The sequence below is a fragment of the Humulus lupulus genome, chromosome 4 (genome assembly GCF_963169125.1).
Source record: "Humulus lupulus chromosome 4, drHumLupu1.1, whole genome shotgun sequence".
NCBI lineage: Eukaryota > Viridiplantae > Streptophyta > Magnoliopsida > Rosales > Cannabaceae > Humulus > Humulus lupulus.
In genome coordinates, this window is record NC_084796.1 from 71,565,733 (window position 1) to 71,581,670 (window position 15,938).

The 15,938-nt window shown below is 34.2% G+C and overlaps 1 long non-coding RNA gene across 1 annotated transcript; it reads right to left on the minus strand.

The window, feature by feature from the left end:
- Positions 1-346: 346 nt before the first annotated feature.
- LOC133829015 (uncharacterized) lies at positions 347-3,611 on the minus strand. The gene is made up of 3 exons (XR_009891457.1): positions 3,263-3,611; positions 1,530-1,683; positions 347-501 (listed from the first exon to the last, which is right to left on the minus strand). It is a non-coding gene; the product is annotated as an uncharacterized LOC133829015 (long non-coding RNA).
- Between the last annotated feature and the right edge of the window lie 12,327 nt (positions 3,612-15,938).

Sequence of the window (15,938 nt, forward strand, 5' to 3'; positions counted from 1 at the left end):
CAGTTTTTATTCTCGATCAAAAGTAGAATGCATGAATTCAACCAAACAGACCATTCTATTATTACAGAAAAATTGCATAGTAAATAAAAAGCAGAGCAACCCCATGGTCACAAATGAGGAAAAACTAAACAGAAACAAAATGAGAGACCCAATAAATGGTCAACCCTATGGACAAGGCAAGCCAAAATGACAACCCAAGCAGTAATAAGTTCCTGAAATGCCAGAAAATCAACTAGCAAAGAAATATCAAAATATAAACTAATGTCTTCATTTCATCTGCACAAGATCATTTATGTTATAATTTATTATTATTATTTGGCTAAGTTAGTACCTGTTGAAGTTTTAGTTCTTTCTCCACCACCAAACTCCTCATCTGAAGTACAAAACCAAACATCACAGTTGCAATAAAAAATGGTGGTCCTACGGTAATCATTGCAGAGAGACTTTGCACATTAGGGTGTGCAAACTCCTTAAATGAAACCATCCAGCTAAAGTTTGGATCTGACAATGAAAAAACTCATCACAAAAGTAACACATTTATAGACCAAAGCAATTGTTAAAATTCAAAGCTTCTTTTAATTTATCATGTAACCAGACAAAAAAAAAATTGCTATCAAGTATCTATAACATTGATACCTCCTATGAGACCTAGCAATTTCACGCTCTGCTACAATCTGAAGTGGTATTTTAAACTTGAATGTGGGGTCTTCATAGTTCCTTTTTTTTCTAATGGAGTTGAATTAGTCTATATACCATAGCTAATTATAGTAGCATTTAGTTTAGCAAAATGCAAGGCTCTGGGGTCAGCATAGGATTAGAAAACAGCCACTCATTTACTTCGACTGTTGATTCAAATGACTTAACCTGTAGAAGTAAATTAAGGTTGTGTGACTAGGACGATCAGTGCTTTCTGAAATAATCTTTTCATGCTTAACAATTTCAGACAATAGGGAGCAATGAAGACATAAAGTGTTTCATAACTTTCTTCAGAAAGCAAGGCAAAGGCTTGATACACTACAAACATAATCAAGCAAAGTATTTTTTTTTTCAAATAATAAAAAAAATAGCTATATGTCCTTTACTTATATTAAATGTACAAAAGATAGTTTAAATATAAATAGATAGAATATATAACCTTCATGATAATATTTTCTCTTAGAAGTAATAAACAATGACATCCCCTATTGTAATACAAATTAAAACAAGGAAATACAAATCAATCCAACTTAATCTTAACTAGAGTTTATAAGAGCAAGCATATTCCTACTGAATTCCCAATAACTTAGTAATATAATAAGAATTTGGTATTATTCTATTGTATTCACTACTAGGAAACAAGGAAATTGTGAAAGTAATTGGACCTATATAATTGTGGCATGATTAAATTACCAAATTAAAAAATAGACCACCAGTAGCAGTAAAAAAACAACACAAACTAGTAACAAAATACACCAAAGGCAATAGCAAAATACATATTCTATGCCATTAAACCAGTAGCAAAATGCACAAAAGATGTTTTCAAAAAATACCTTCTTGCTTTCAAAAAATGCCATCTGCACTAATACAATGCAAAAGTAAGGCCTTCCCATACTTTCAGGAATAATGCAAAAGTAGAGATCACCAGTTCTTAACCATCTTTCTGAGTCAATAGTTGATGAGTTGCTTCTTCATTGCTGAAATAACCTGTAGCAAATATAACCAAACACCTCCTACCCAAAAATATTTAATATGTTTAATTTATTTTTGAAAGTACATAAAATTAGATAGATTTTGTAGAAACATACAAAGAATATATAACAAACATACCAAAAGACTATACTACGACTTTATTTTGGCTATACTAAATTTAACAACTATGTGACAATATAATACAAAATAAGATCTACAAATCCCAGTAAACATAACCTAAATATAAAATAATTTTTATGTATTTCAACATAAAACAAATATATAAAATTCAGATCAATCGAAAATATTAAACGTTTTAGCAGCCTCAAATGTTGTCTGATGATTATTCAAACCAAAAAATACTCAACCAATAGATTGAGAATAATGAATGGACAATGATGCATGAGAAAAAAAAGCACAAGGACTAGTAAACTTGATGAGGTTTATAGGTCATCAACTATAAATGGTCGACATTATGAAAGGCTTTACTTAGGAGTAGGAGACAGGGTAAACAAAAAGAAAGATTGGCTAAAGAAAATTATGATTGTCAAGCCTTAGGTGGGTTCACTCACCATTGTGAGTCTGATGTTGAAAGAAGAGAGATGAGGCTATTATAGTCAAACGACATAAGGAATAAAGGTTGTTTCAAAAGCACAAGAAAACGATTTGTTACAGATAGAAGAAGCAAAGATTGGCATGGCTTGAGCTGTATTCGAATGGAGAATCATTGCCAACAAATCGACCAACAAAACTTATTGGTTTTCATATGAGATATTCGTAACAATGTAGGGGCATCTAGAGGTCATAATGATTGTTTTATTTTTTTGAGAGGTAACGAGACCACAAAATTATGCTCCAGCACCTGAAACATAAAAAAGGTAGCTAATATTGGGACCATCTCCATAGTTTTTAGGCCTACATGCTTCGTAACTCAGGTTTGCTGATATAGCTGACTTTACTAGTGATTGAAAGTATTAATTTAATCTAATTAAAATAAATTTATCATATCCAATCTCCACCTTTATGTATCTTATTTTTTCAGAATTCTTTATCGGAAAATAATCCCTTATTCATTTTTTCAGCCTTATAGTTCTTAATCAAATAATATTTTTAAAATATCACTCTATTCTTTTCATTTTCATTACTAATTTGTAAAATTGAAACCAAGCAAATGACCTTTTAATTTTATTACTACCTTGACTAGCAAAAAGTGAATATTTTTAGTGTCGAATTCTTACACTATAATAGTGTTACTTACATTAAACTCTATTACTTGACACACCAAAATACCTCTAAATAGATTTTGCTGGAATAAAGGGACACAAAACAAGTTTAAGATTCGGACAGAACAATAAATAATTCTTATATTGATTTTAACCATCATTAATTTTGAGTTTAAACTCAAATGTAACCTTAAACCTTATTTTTTAGTCTCTTTTCTAATTTCCCATAACTTTTCCTAAACTATTAATAAACTGAAATAAATAAAAATTAAAAAAAATAATGATAAAATATAACAAGACAAGACACATTCATAAAGCATAGCTTTCAAAAACCAACCATCAATTATATACAATAGATTATAGAATAGTACCTTTCATGATTGTTGGACCCCTCAACCAAAGCTTGTTGGTCCGGTTAACCAATAAAGCTTCACCAGTTTCAGGGTTCACAATCTTGGCCTTCATGCTCGGAGACAACATTCTGGTAGTTCTGTACTGCCGGCTCTCTTCCAGACAGTCCATCGAAGCTCCGATTCTAGTCGATGATAACGATTGGGAGATTAGAATCGGCGATTTTGGAGATGAGCTGAGGAAATTTCGTGGTCAGATTTCAAAGGTAAACACCTAAATAAACAACTTTAGCTAGATGTGGTCATGGTTGAATTTCAAAGCAGACGTGATGGAGAGAGAGTCAATAGACTCTGTCAGAGATAGAGAGAGAGAGAGGCTGAGAAACCGAGGGTTAGAGAGAAAGATGGAGTAGGAACTGTGAAACCGAGGGTTTGAGAGAGAGATGGAGCAGGAATGGCTGAGGCATGATTAATAATATGGATTTGAGAGATTAGGGATAGGAAGAAACAAGGTGAGAGAGAGACAGAAAGAGGGAGGAAACCGAGTGTTTTTTTCATTTGACTTTTTCTAATCTCATTTTCATTTGGTGCTAAGCAATTTCATTTGCCTCCTTTTTGTTTTAGACTTGTAAAATTGTCCGGTTGTTTTCTTATTTGGATTTATTAATAACACTTCTAAAAATATGTTATATTTTAATGTAATATATAAGAAAAATTGTTGTAGTGTATAAGGATCGGGTATGCGTGCCGAATGATCAAGGGATTAAGATGAAGATTCTAGAAGAAGTGCACAACACCCCATACTCAGTTCACCCAGGCTCGACCAAGATGACTCACGATCTTAAAGCACTATATTGGCGGCCAGGAATGAAGAAGGATATAGCGAAGTATGTGTCTAAATGCTTAGTATGCCAGCAAGTAAAAGCATAACCTCAGTGCCCTGCAGGCTTATTACAACCGCTTAGCATTCCATAATGGAAATGGGACAATATAGCCATGGATTTTGTGACAGGATTTCCATGAACAAATAAGCAGCACGACTCGGCCTGGGTAGTAGTAGATAGACTAACTAAGTCAACTCATTTCCTGCCTGTCAAAACTACGTTCACAACAGATCAATATGCAGACGTTTATGTCCATGAAATAGTACGACTTCATGGAATCCCTAAAACAATATTATCTGATAGAGGATCAGTGTTTACATCGAGATTTTGGGGAAGTTTACAGCAAGCCATGGGTACCAAGTTAATTCTTAGTACAAAATTTCATCCTCAGATAAACGATCAGTCCGAGCGTACCATACAGATTTTAGAAGATATGTTGCGTGCTTGTGTACTTGATTTCGAAGGATCATGGAGCAAGTACTTGCCGCTGATAGAACTCTCCTATAATAATAGCTACCAATCAATGATCAGGATGGCACCTTACGAGCTACTTTATGGAAGGAGGCGTCGATCGCCGTTACATTGGGACGAGGTAGGAGAAAGGAAACTACTTGGACCCGAAGATGTTAGAGAAGCTTAGGAAGGAGTAGCACTGATTAGAAAACGTACGCTCGCTGCTCAGATTCGTAGAAAAGTTATGCGGATGCCAAGCGGCGTGATGTGGAATTCAAAGTTGGAGATCAAGGCTTCCTAAAGATATCTCCTATAAAAGGTGTGAAGCGGTTTGGGAAGAAAGGCAAGCTTAGTCCCAGGTTTATTGGTCCTTTTGAGATATTGGACAAAGTGGGAGCAGTTGCATATAGATTAGCCCTACTGCCAACATTAGCAAATAGCCACAATGTGTTCCACATCTCGATGCTGCGCAGATATGTGTCAGACCCATCTCACTTCCTCAAGTATGATAAGATAGCACTCAAATAAGACTTGAGTAACGAGGAGCAGCCGGTTAGCATCCTAGATAGAGCGATGAAGGAATTACGGTCTAAGAATGTTCCGTTAGTCAAAGTCCTATGGAGAAATAGTTCTGAACGGGAGGCAAAGTGGGAGTTGGAGGAGGACATGCAAGCTATGTATACAAAATTGTTTGGTAAGTAAATTTCGGGGATGAAATTCTTTGTAGTAGGGGAGAATTGTAGAGTCCTAGGATGTTTACTTCGTTAGCTAGTTAGTAGTAGTTGTAGTATTTTAGATTTCGTGGATTTTGCTTCAAACTGGGACTTAGTTTGTAGAGTCCAAGAACTTTACTTAGCTAGTTAGATAGTAGTATTATAGTAATTATAGTATTATCTTTATGAGTGTGGATTTTTGGATCAGACCGGGATTTATTTGGACACTCATAGTAGTACTTGTAGATTTTCTAAGTTTAACCTATAGTTTAAGAATATTAATTTTAACCTAAGGTTTGATTAATATGACTGATATTGAGGATAATATTTATTATACTATAAGGTTTAGATAAGAACCAATAGGATTTTAAGCAAATGTTATGTATGGGTGATTAATGATTAAGTATTTTGAGGATTAAATTTATTAAAGGTAAAGTTTGAATGCTCTAAGGTCAGTCAGCAGCTTTGAAAACGTTTGAGGGCTTAGTCAAGGCTGTTTACTCAATTTGAATTAAGCTAAAAATGTGTAATTTTGTGTTTAAATAATCAGCGTATGCCGATATATCGCAGCTATAGGGGGCGATATATCGCAGCACGTAGATACGGAAAACACGAAACGATGCACGTTTGCCTTGGGCATAATGGTCCAAGCGATATATCGCCTATAGGGGGCGATATATCGCCTCCTTCAGCATATTTTGAATGTTTTCAAAATCGTTTCCCATTCAAACCTTCAACCTCTTGATAAGTCCAGCATCTTTTTGAACGAGTCTTCAGCCTCTGCTGAACGATAATTCAAATTATTTTCACTTAAAAAGCCATTATTTTTATTCAAGTTAAATTAAGATCCTTTCATTCCTAAACTCTATAAATAGGACCTAGTACCCAACCATTATTCATCTTTTGCTCTAAGGTCAGAGGCTACAAGTTGCTAGGTGAGTGTGAGAGTGTAAACACTTGGGTTGGGAATCATAAGCTTATCAAACACTTGGGGAAGTAAGGTTTTATAGTATTTCGGTTCGAGGTTTAGATTGGTCTTACAAGTCTTCAAGTTATTTCCACACCTTAGTTCATTGGTATTATTTTATTTTAAGTTCTCATAGTCTTTTACTCAGCCTTCTAACCTTAATCTTTATTTTGGTTAGGAAATCTAAGAACTTGCACATAAGTTTTTGGTAAGTATTTTCTCAATGGTTTAGTCCTTCCATTCCTTTCATTTCTCTTCTTCACTATACTCACTCTTTTTCAAATGGTTCTTAGGAGTGTTCCAAAGTCCCAACTCTGTCCTCTTATCCCAGTAATTTTGGTAAGGAAAATAGGATAGAATTCATATGTTATATGTTTTATATGTTATCTTATGTTTTTATGTTATGAAATGTGTTATGTTATGTATGTATGTAGGCTTGGGCATATGACCCATATGACTAACAAGCCCCAAATAGATTATGGGCACATGACTTGCTTAGCTAGTAGGACCCCACTAATCTAATGGGCATATGACTTGTTTAGTCTATGGGACCCCAAGTAATAATGGCCATTATAGTATGTGTATGATATAAGTGTTGTGTTATGTTATATTTTTATGTTTCTTATGAAATTATGTATATGAACTATGTGTTAGATTTTTCCTTGCTGGGCATTAGGCTCATTCCTTTTTGTTTATATGTGCAGGAAAATAGTCTTAGTGGCGGGAAAGGTTCTTGGAAGCTTGGAGAATGTGTATTGAGGTCGAATGGATTCAAGAGCCGAGCGTTACGATTCGAGGATGTAGTCTTGTTTTTATGGTTTTACATGTATTTTTCCGCACTTGTTATGTAATCCTTTTTTTTATTTAAGATTATGTTTTGTTTTGTTTTTAAAACAATGGGATCCCATATCCTAACCTAAATTTTATGTAAGTTTAACTCTTATTTTAACAAGTTTCTTAATAAAGTGATGGTATTTTCATAATGTAAGTTTTATTAAGGATTAGTATGTATAGTTTTCGTTAATGGTCCAAAAGTCTAGAGTAGTTGGGTCATTACATAGTTGAAAACTCCTAGCAATAGTTATGGATTTTATAAGTTTAACCTATAGTTTAAGAATATTAATTATAACATAAGGTTTGATTAATATTGCTGGTCATAAATATGATATTTATTATAACCTAAGGTTTAGATAGAGTCAATAGGAATATGACACTTGTCATAAGCATGATTATTAAGGAATTAAGTATTTTAATGATAAAATAAGGAAATATAAGCTTTAGTATTCACCAGAAACTGTTAGGGTCGTAGTTTGACTCAGTCAAAACAGTTATTCAACTTCAATTATGCTGAAAAAGTGCAATTACGTGTTTAAAATATTCACGTATGCCGATATATTGCAGCATTGGAGCCGATATATCGCCTGACGAAGGATACAGAAAACACGTTGACGTTGCACAATTGTACGAATGGAGGCTTAGGACTAGACCAGAGCCGATATATCGCCACATAGGGACGATATATCACCTGGAGTGATATGATTTTTGAAACTTAGTTTTTATTTTTTTAAATAAACCTTAACTACTTAGACCTGCCCCTAATAGTTTTGACCGAGTCTTCAACCTCTGATTGACGAATATTCAAATACTTTCAATTATTATTCATTATGTTATTCAAATCAAAATAGGGTTAGTTTCTCTCCTTACCTCTATAAATATGACCTAGTACCCAGCCCTTCCACTCACTCTTCAAGCTGTGATCAAAGACTCCAAGGTGCTAGTGATTCCATAAAGTGATAAACAATTGGGTTGGGAAAAAGCTTTGCCATTCTTAAGCTTTATAAAATACTTGGGAAGTGGGGATTAGTCTTTTTCGGTATTGAAGTTAGACCAATCCTTAAGGTCAACTAAGGTACTCTTATTCTTTAAGTCCAGTTCTTTAAAACTCTTTAGTTTTCTTTAGTTCCTTTTATTCAGATCCTAACTTTTGCTATTGGTTTTAATTAGGTTCTTGAAACTTAAAGATCCTTCTTGGTAAGCTTCTTCTTGAAGGTTTAGTTCCACAATTATTCTTTACTCTTTAGAAATACTCACCATTTTTATTGTTGGTTTTAGGAGTGTTCCAAGTCTCGCATTTGTTCTCAAATATCCTGGTTATGGTAAGGAAAATAGGATAGAACTTTATATGTTTATATGATATGTTATATTATGATATGTTATATTATCTAATGTTATGTTATCTTATGTTATCGAATGTTTACATTTAGTATGTTTATAGACCTTGGGCATATGACTTGTCTAGCTAGCAAGCCCCAATAATTTATGGGCATATGAATTTCTTAGCTAGCAAGCCCCACAAATCTATTGGGCATATGACTTGTCTAGTTAATAAGCCCCAAGTAGTATAATGGTCATTGTAATATTATATGACATATTTTTATAGTATATGTGTTTATGATATAATTTATGTATATGTTTTATGTTGTCAGTCGTTTTCCTTGCTGGGCATTAGGCTCACTCTTTTACTTTTAGTGTGATGCAGGGAAATAGATACAAAGGCAGAAGGATTCTTGGAAGCTTGGCATGTGTGTTAAGGTGAATAAAGTGGATGGGCTGCATGTCGATTCGAGGACGACGTTATTTTCTTTAGTCTATTTAAATTACATTTTTATGTATTTTTCGGATTTAGCTTTGTAAACAATTTCATTTAAAGTTATGTTTTATTTTTAAAACAATGATCTCATTTATGTATTACAAATATTATTCTAAATTTTTCAATAAAGTAATGAATATTTCTCATGTATGTTCTCTTCAAATTTGTAGTTATGTCTAGTATTTTTAATGGTCTAAGTCTTAGAAATAGTTGGTTCATTAATTAGTGCTATTGCCGTCCTTGACTAATAAGTCAATTCTTTTCTCAAGTACATAATGCAAACAAGCATTCATCATATAACAAATATTCATATATAGAGCACTCAACATGCCTCATCAATAATCACAGGCACAATCATAATCATGCCCATTTAAAGGGGCCAATGCCCAATCAAAACCATATTCAGAATTCGGGCCAAGCCCTAATCATGTATGTCACATAATGGGTATAATTTTCTTACCTCAGATCTGAGTGTAAAATAACTTAAGTACGACCCTCGAGCACGATCCCGATCTTGAGCCCTTAGCGGTAACCTAGTCATAATAAAATATAAAATCCCATCACAACGAGCAAATAAAGGCTTCCAGACCAAGTCCTAGCCTTTGGGACTCGAATTCTACCCAACTGGGTAGTAGATTCGATCCCGAGCCTTTAGGTTTGAAATCCCGTCATTAAAACCTAAGCTGGCGAAAAAGAACCAGGCAGGCCATGAATTCCCCCTAAGGGTCGCGGCACGCCTCCCAGACAGAATGCCTCTTGTCTGGGTCCATGGCACAGGTCGTGGCATGCCCACGAGGGGTACGACGCCTAAGAACACGCTCGCGACTTGACCCTGCGAACCCAACACCCCTGTTTTCCTTTAGTGAAAACTCAACCAAAAATCATAACGAAATCCTTCCCAAAGCCAAAACAAAAACCCCCAACCATTATCAAGACACTGTCATCATACAAAACTAGGCTTTAACACATTCAAAACACAACCAACAACTCAATCACAACCTTAAACTTTCAAAATTTCAAGCTTATAGTTCTTTGCCTCAGTTGTGATTCGAATCTCTCTAGTTGCTGTAATTCTATCCTAAACCTCAAGCTCTTGAACTCCAAGCTTTGAATTCTCTAACTTTACCCCAAAATCAAATCGAGAGAGAATGATCGAAGGAGAGCAGAGAGAGCTGAGACTTTGAGTGATTCCTTCCACTTTGTTATGGACTTATCATCCCTTAGGCTAGAAAATGACCCTTTTACCCCTTAGTCAAACATAGGTCCTTTGATGTCCAAAGGGAAAACTTGTCATTAGCAATTTGTCCCATTAATCATAATTATTGACTCACAATTCCCATTACTCCCAATTTTCTCAAATAATTACTAAATAATTTTCCATTACCCGCTCAATCCCGGTAATGTACTAAGTACCAAATTACCCCTAGGCTCACCCCGAGCCCGGTACTTGACCCCGTTATGACTAAATTGCTAACTTGCGTCCTAGGATCGCCTCACGTCGAGTAACTCAAATATATCCACATAATAATATGGTCTCACACGTATATCACATATATTCACCCAAATATACAAATATGCCCTCAACGGGCTAAAATTACGAAAATGCCCTTCTTATAAGAAACGGGCCCACATGCATGCATATACATCCATATAATAATATAACTCACATAATCATTCATATAATCACATAATAACACATTAAACCAATTATTGTCCTCCTGCCCCCCTAATCAAGGCACTAAGCCATATTAAAGAATTTGAGACATTACAGTTCATCTCTCTCCCTGAGTATAACAATCTCATGGTGTGCAATGTAATGCTTACTTTAGGGAAACCACCATCTTGGCCTAGTAAGCCCTTACTCATTGAAGCTCTTTCTAGACTTTAACTAGGTTTTTTTGTACTTGTTCAATGCCATAAAGTGGCATTGGCATGGATTCGCTTTACTCCCAAATTCCCTACAACACCAACTATTTCCAAGGTCCACGCGATAGCCCTGAATCTTATGGATTCATCACTGGTGCAGGTGTATCCAAGCACTCACGTGAATTCCTTGTGGAACTTTGAGGATGCATTATCAATCAAACATGTCATTTTGATTCTTGCTTGCAGAAGTTTAATTTCTCTATATTAAAGTACCAAAATGTTCACTAAAGAATTCGTCAACTATAAATTACAAGGATAGCTAACTATATTTAATCACAAGTGACAAATGAAGAAGATAAAAACACTATTATTAGAGTGGTTTAGCCAGAAAGAAGATGTATACTAGAGAGTTTTATTATTGTTATAAGTTTATATTTCTGTAGAGATTCTGCTTAAAGAGAATAAAAAAATGGTCGTCCCTTGTTACATCGTAACACCACTTTTTATAGTAATGGATCTCTAACTTGTTTTTCACAAAAGAATGGGATATTCCTCATTCTACTATAATTATATTTATTTGAATTTAAGAAAAAAGAGAGTATTTTTTAACAAATAAATATCAAAAAGTATTCTGCTCTATTCATAAGAGAAATCAATCATCATCAACTATGGTACTAAATGGGTGGGAACTATTTGGCATTGGCCAATCCTTCATTGCAATTGATCCTCTATAGATCTCCAACATCTGAGTTCAACCATTCTAACACAAGCTAATTAAGTATTCCATGGAAGGCTAGTTTCTTTACTTGCTTAGATCTTCGGAAGATCTCGATTGTAGAGTGATGAAAACGTATTTTATGCACACATTTATGACTCTTTTATTTTGTTTTGGTGTGTTTATCTCAATCTTTTTAAGTAGATTTAACGTGTTATCTTAAAGTGTACAGAAAGAAGCTTAGTTGATGATTTTAAGGACAATTTGGATCTTCAAGTCTGATTTCAACTATGAGCCCATCAAATTTTTTATTTGTAGGACTCTTAAAATTAAAGAAGTAAATCTCTTTCTCAACTTTCCAAACCATTTTTAATCATTGTATTTGGAGTGTTGAAATGAGAAATTTATGCATGTGTTTACTAAGGTTGAATAAAAAAATGAATTTTAGGTGACATGTCGCCCCATTTTTTGTGATGCATTGCTCGATACCCACTAAACTCGAGATTTTATTAATTTCATGCATTTTTCACACCAATTCAAAAGGGATCCAGTCAACAAAGTTTCTAGAGGTTAGTGCACATCTAAAATGACTTATAAAAAGTAAGAGAAACACAATTGGAATGGAGAGTAGCATATTGAGAGATATAGGAAGCAAATCAAATCTGTTCTAACAAAGTTTTCAAATGTTCTTTGATTTTCTTCTTTTAATTTTCTAGATATTGAATAGTGTTTAAAGAGTGTAAGCCACATTATGAGTGACTAATTTCTTAATTATTAGAATTTAGATTAATCTCTTATTATGATGTTTGATTCTAGGATTTAAAGATACGTTAATTTTCATTCATTATTTATCTTGTGCTTTATCTTAGTAAATTTTTGCTTTTGACATATTTTATATATTGTTATGATTTATATGATCATATTTAAAATTGTCTCCATATTGTGAGAATTAGTACTGGACAGGGTAATGTTTAAACAATCAAGGAGGAGCAAGCAAAGTAACTTAGGTGATGTAAGATCGAGAGATAAGCATTTATCTGGGTAACCCAAATAATTTCAGGTGATGAAAATGAGAGGTGGAATTTTTAGAAATTTCTATAGAACCTAATGAAGGTAAGGATAAATAATCGTATAGAGACAAATGCTAGATATAACTTACACATGTTTTATGTGGCCCTCAAGAGAAGGTATAGAGATAAAATATTTCTCTAGGTTCTTGAAAATATTAGTCTAAGCTTACCAATTCAAATAGTACAATTAAAATCATTTAATTGCGAAATCGAAACCTTAACACTTCAACATCTTGAGTTTTTCTAAATTTATTTTAATTTAAATTTGTAAGTTATATTTTCATTTTATTTTTATTCCAATATTCAAAATTTATCACTTAGAAAAAATTAGAATTTATTCTTTGTATTTAATTGATTTTAATCCATGTGGGACGATATCAGTCTCTTGATCACTTTTTTTACTTATTTGATTTGTGCACTTAAAAGCCTATTGTTTTATTTTTTTTGCAACATAGAGCTTTAATTACATCCAAGCATGTCATTATGATGAGTTGGATCCTGCTTCCTATATTGACATCGACATTGATATTGATTGTTGTGTCTTGGCTTGGGATTCAATAATCTTTGTGACATCATTTGAGTAGCTAACCTCTGCTCGACTCCCGTATTCTGGTTGTTCCTCTCGAATATTATGAAAGTTGAGCTTTGCCTAACATTGTCGCTATGGGCATGCTAGAACCATGCACAACATATTTAATAATAAATCAAATACATGTTTTGAGTTTGGAAATATTGTTAGGAAGAAGTATACTTGAGTTTATGTTTCAATTTTATTATCTTTCATCTCAACATTTTATTTAGTTAAGGGTGATTTCAAAGCTCTAAACATGTTTTCTTTTATTTGTTCATGATTATTATTTCTTGTTTCATCTTATTTCAAATTTCTTATGTTATTCTATGATCAATTATATGATTCTTGTTTTTATTTTATTTATGTGGCCACTAGATAGGATTTAACATGAATATAATGCCATCCTTTAATTTATATTCACTTAATAGTCTAGGATTCTAAGTATTTGTGGTAAATTTTGATTAGAGATTAGGTCAAAGTTTTATTTAATTGCGATTAAAAACATAACATAGGTTGAATGAATCAGGCTTGCTTTCATTTGGTTGAATCTTTGATTATATTCTTGTAGGTTATTTAGTGAAATGAATTCGTCAATAATGCTTACTTTTGATTAATTTGTAGAAGAGATATTGAGATAATTACTGCTTTTGTGTTATTTGAATAATGAACAATTGAAAGTGTGCTTAGTGGTGGACAATGAGTCCTTGACTATCTTCATTTATTAAATTCATCTTTATTTATTCTATTTATTATTTATCTTTCTTTTTAATTCTTAAAACCACTTTTTATTAACTTTTATTTATTTGGGCTATAAATTGAATTAATAGTCCTCATTGGATCGATCATTACAGGTATCCTAAAGGAACCAGGGTTATACCCCTTATTTTGCCGCTTAGGTCGGACGGTTGTAACTTTTGATGTATACACATCATTTTAAACGTTTATTTGCGATATTTTGGGATCCTATGTATGTATGAAACTTTTAAATGAAAAGCCAACAGTTCCTTTGACCAAAAATTTTAACCCTAACCCATGACGTTAACCTTAGTTACATAGTTTTTACCAAATGACTTGATTAGCAAGTCTAACACTATATAAAATACACAGTGTAATGGTTCTAGATTAGGAGAATGCTACAACTTGGTATCAGAGCTGCCAACGTTTAAGGGTTCGTAAAGACTAGTCGGGCATGTACACTTGCAACTAAAGACAAGCTTGACTCATGGTTCAGTAACTGTTTACGTGGTTAGGTGTTTAACTGCTTAAATAGGATATAAAAGCCTTATATGAATGCCTGTTTAGGGAGCATGAGATAATCTGATAGGGCCCGGCCCTTGATTGTTGCATGAATGATAAAGAACATGCTTATTAGAATTGTTATTGCTTTCGAATGCAAAGGAAAAACTTATTAGCGTTATTATATGAACATGTAGGTAAGAACGCGCTCATTAGTGTCGTTATTTGCATATAGGGCAGGAAATGCTTATTAGCACTGTTAGCACTGGTAGAGATTAAAGAACATGCTGATTACCGTTGTTATACATGTATAAATGTTATAACATGCTTATTTGCATTGCTAATAGCTTATGAATGCAAGAAATGCTTATTAGCATTGTTATTTGCTGATGAATATTAGGAAGTGCTTGTTAGCACCATGATTGAATATATTATGTGTTGGCATGCTTATTAACATTGCATCTGTTTGTCTGCTTGATCTTGGATCGTCATGCGACAAGAGGTCTAGTTATTACTTACCTAATGACCGATTTTATCACTACAGAGTGGGTTAGATATCAGTATGATTCTTCACTAGTTAGATAGGTTGGTTGGCCAAGAGATACAAGCCAAGGAAGAGAATAACCAGGGCCATGCCCCTCTGCTAGCTCTAGAAAATTGGCAACAAGTGCTTGCGGATATGCAACCCTGGTTAGAAAGGCAAGAAGATGAGATTCACCTCCTCAGAAAGCAACAAGTTCTAGTAGGGAACCCACAACCCACAGTACCAGCAGTGTCATAGTCAGGAGTACCAGCGGTAATACAGCCCCAAGCAGGGGGAGATAGATGGGAACCCCTGTATGAGAGGTTCAGGAAGTATGGGTTAGATCACTACAAGTTATAGTGGATGGTAGGGAGTTCTCAGTTGACTTGGTAGAGTTACTTATGACTGACTTTGACATAATTCTGGGTATGGACTGGCTAGAGAAGTATGAGGCAATGAAAGATTACAAGAAGAAGATGGTAACCTTTCAGCCTGAGGGTAAGGACCCCATTATATTCGTTGGCATAATGCATTGACCCCATATACCTATTATATCTGTACCTAGAGTTAGAGACCTATTGTAGGGAGGATCCATAGAGTTCTTAGCTAGTGTGATGGATACCACTCAGGTTGTGCCGGTGGGACTAGGACAGACCAGATTAGTCTAAGAGTTTCTGGATATGTTTCCAAAGGATCTGCCGGGATTACCTCCACACATGGAGATGGAGTTTGTTATTGAATTGGTGTCAGGGACATAGCCAATGTCTAGGGCACCTTACAAGATGGCTCCACCGAAGCTAAAGGAACTAAAGGTTCAACTACAAGAGTTACTGGACATGGGTTTTATCAGGCCCAGTTTGTCACCATGGGGTGCACCAGCTGTCTTCGTGAAGAAGAAAGATGGTTCTTTGAGGATGTGTATTGATTATAGAGAACTTAACAAGTTGACTACCAAGAATAGGTATCCTTTGCCAAGGATTAATGAACTGTTTGATCAGTTACAGGTTAGGACGGTATTCACCAAGATAGATCTTTGATCTAGTTATCAC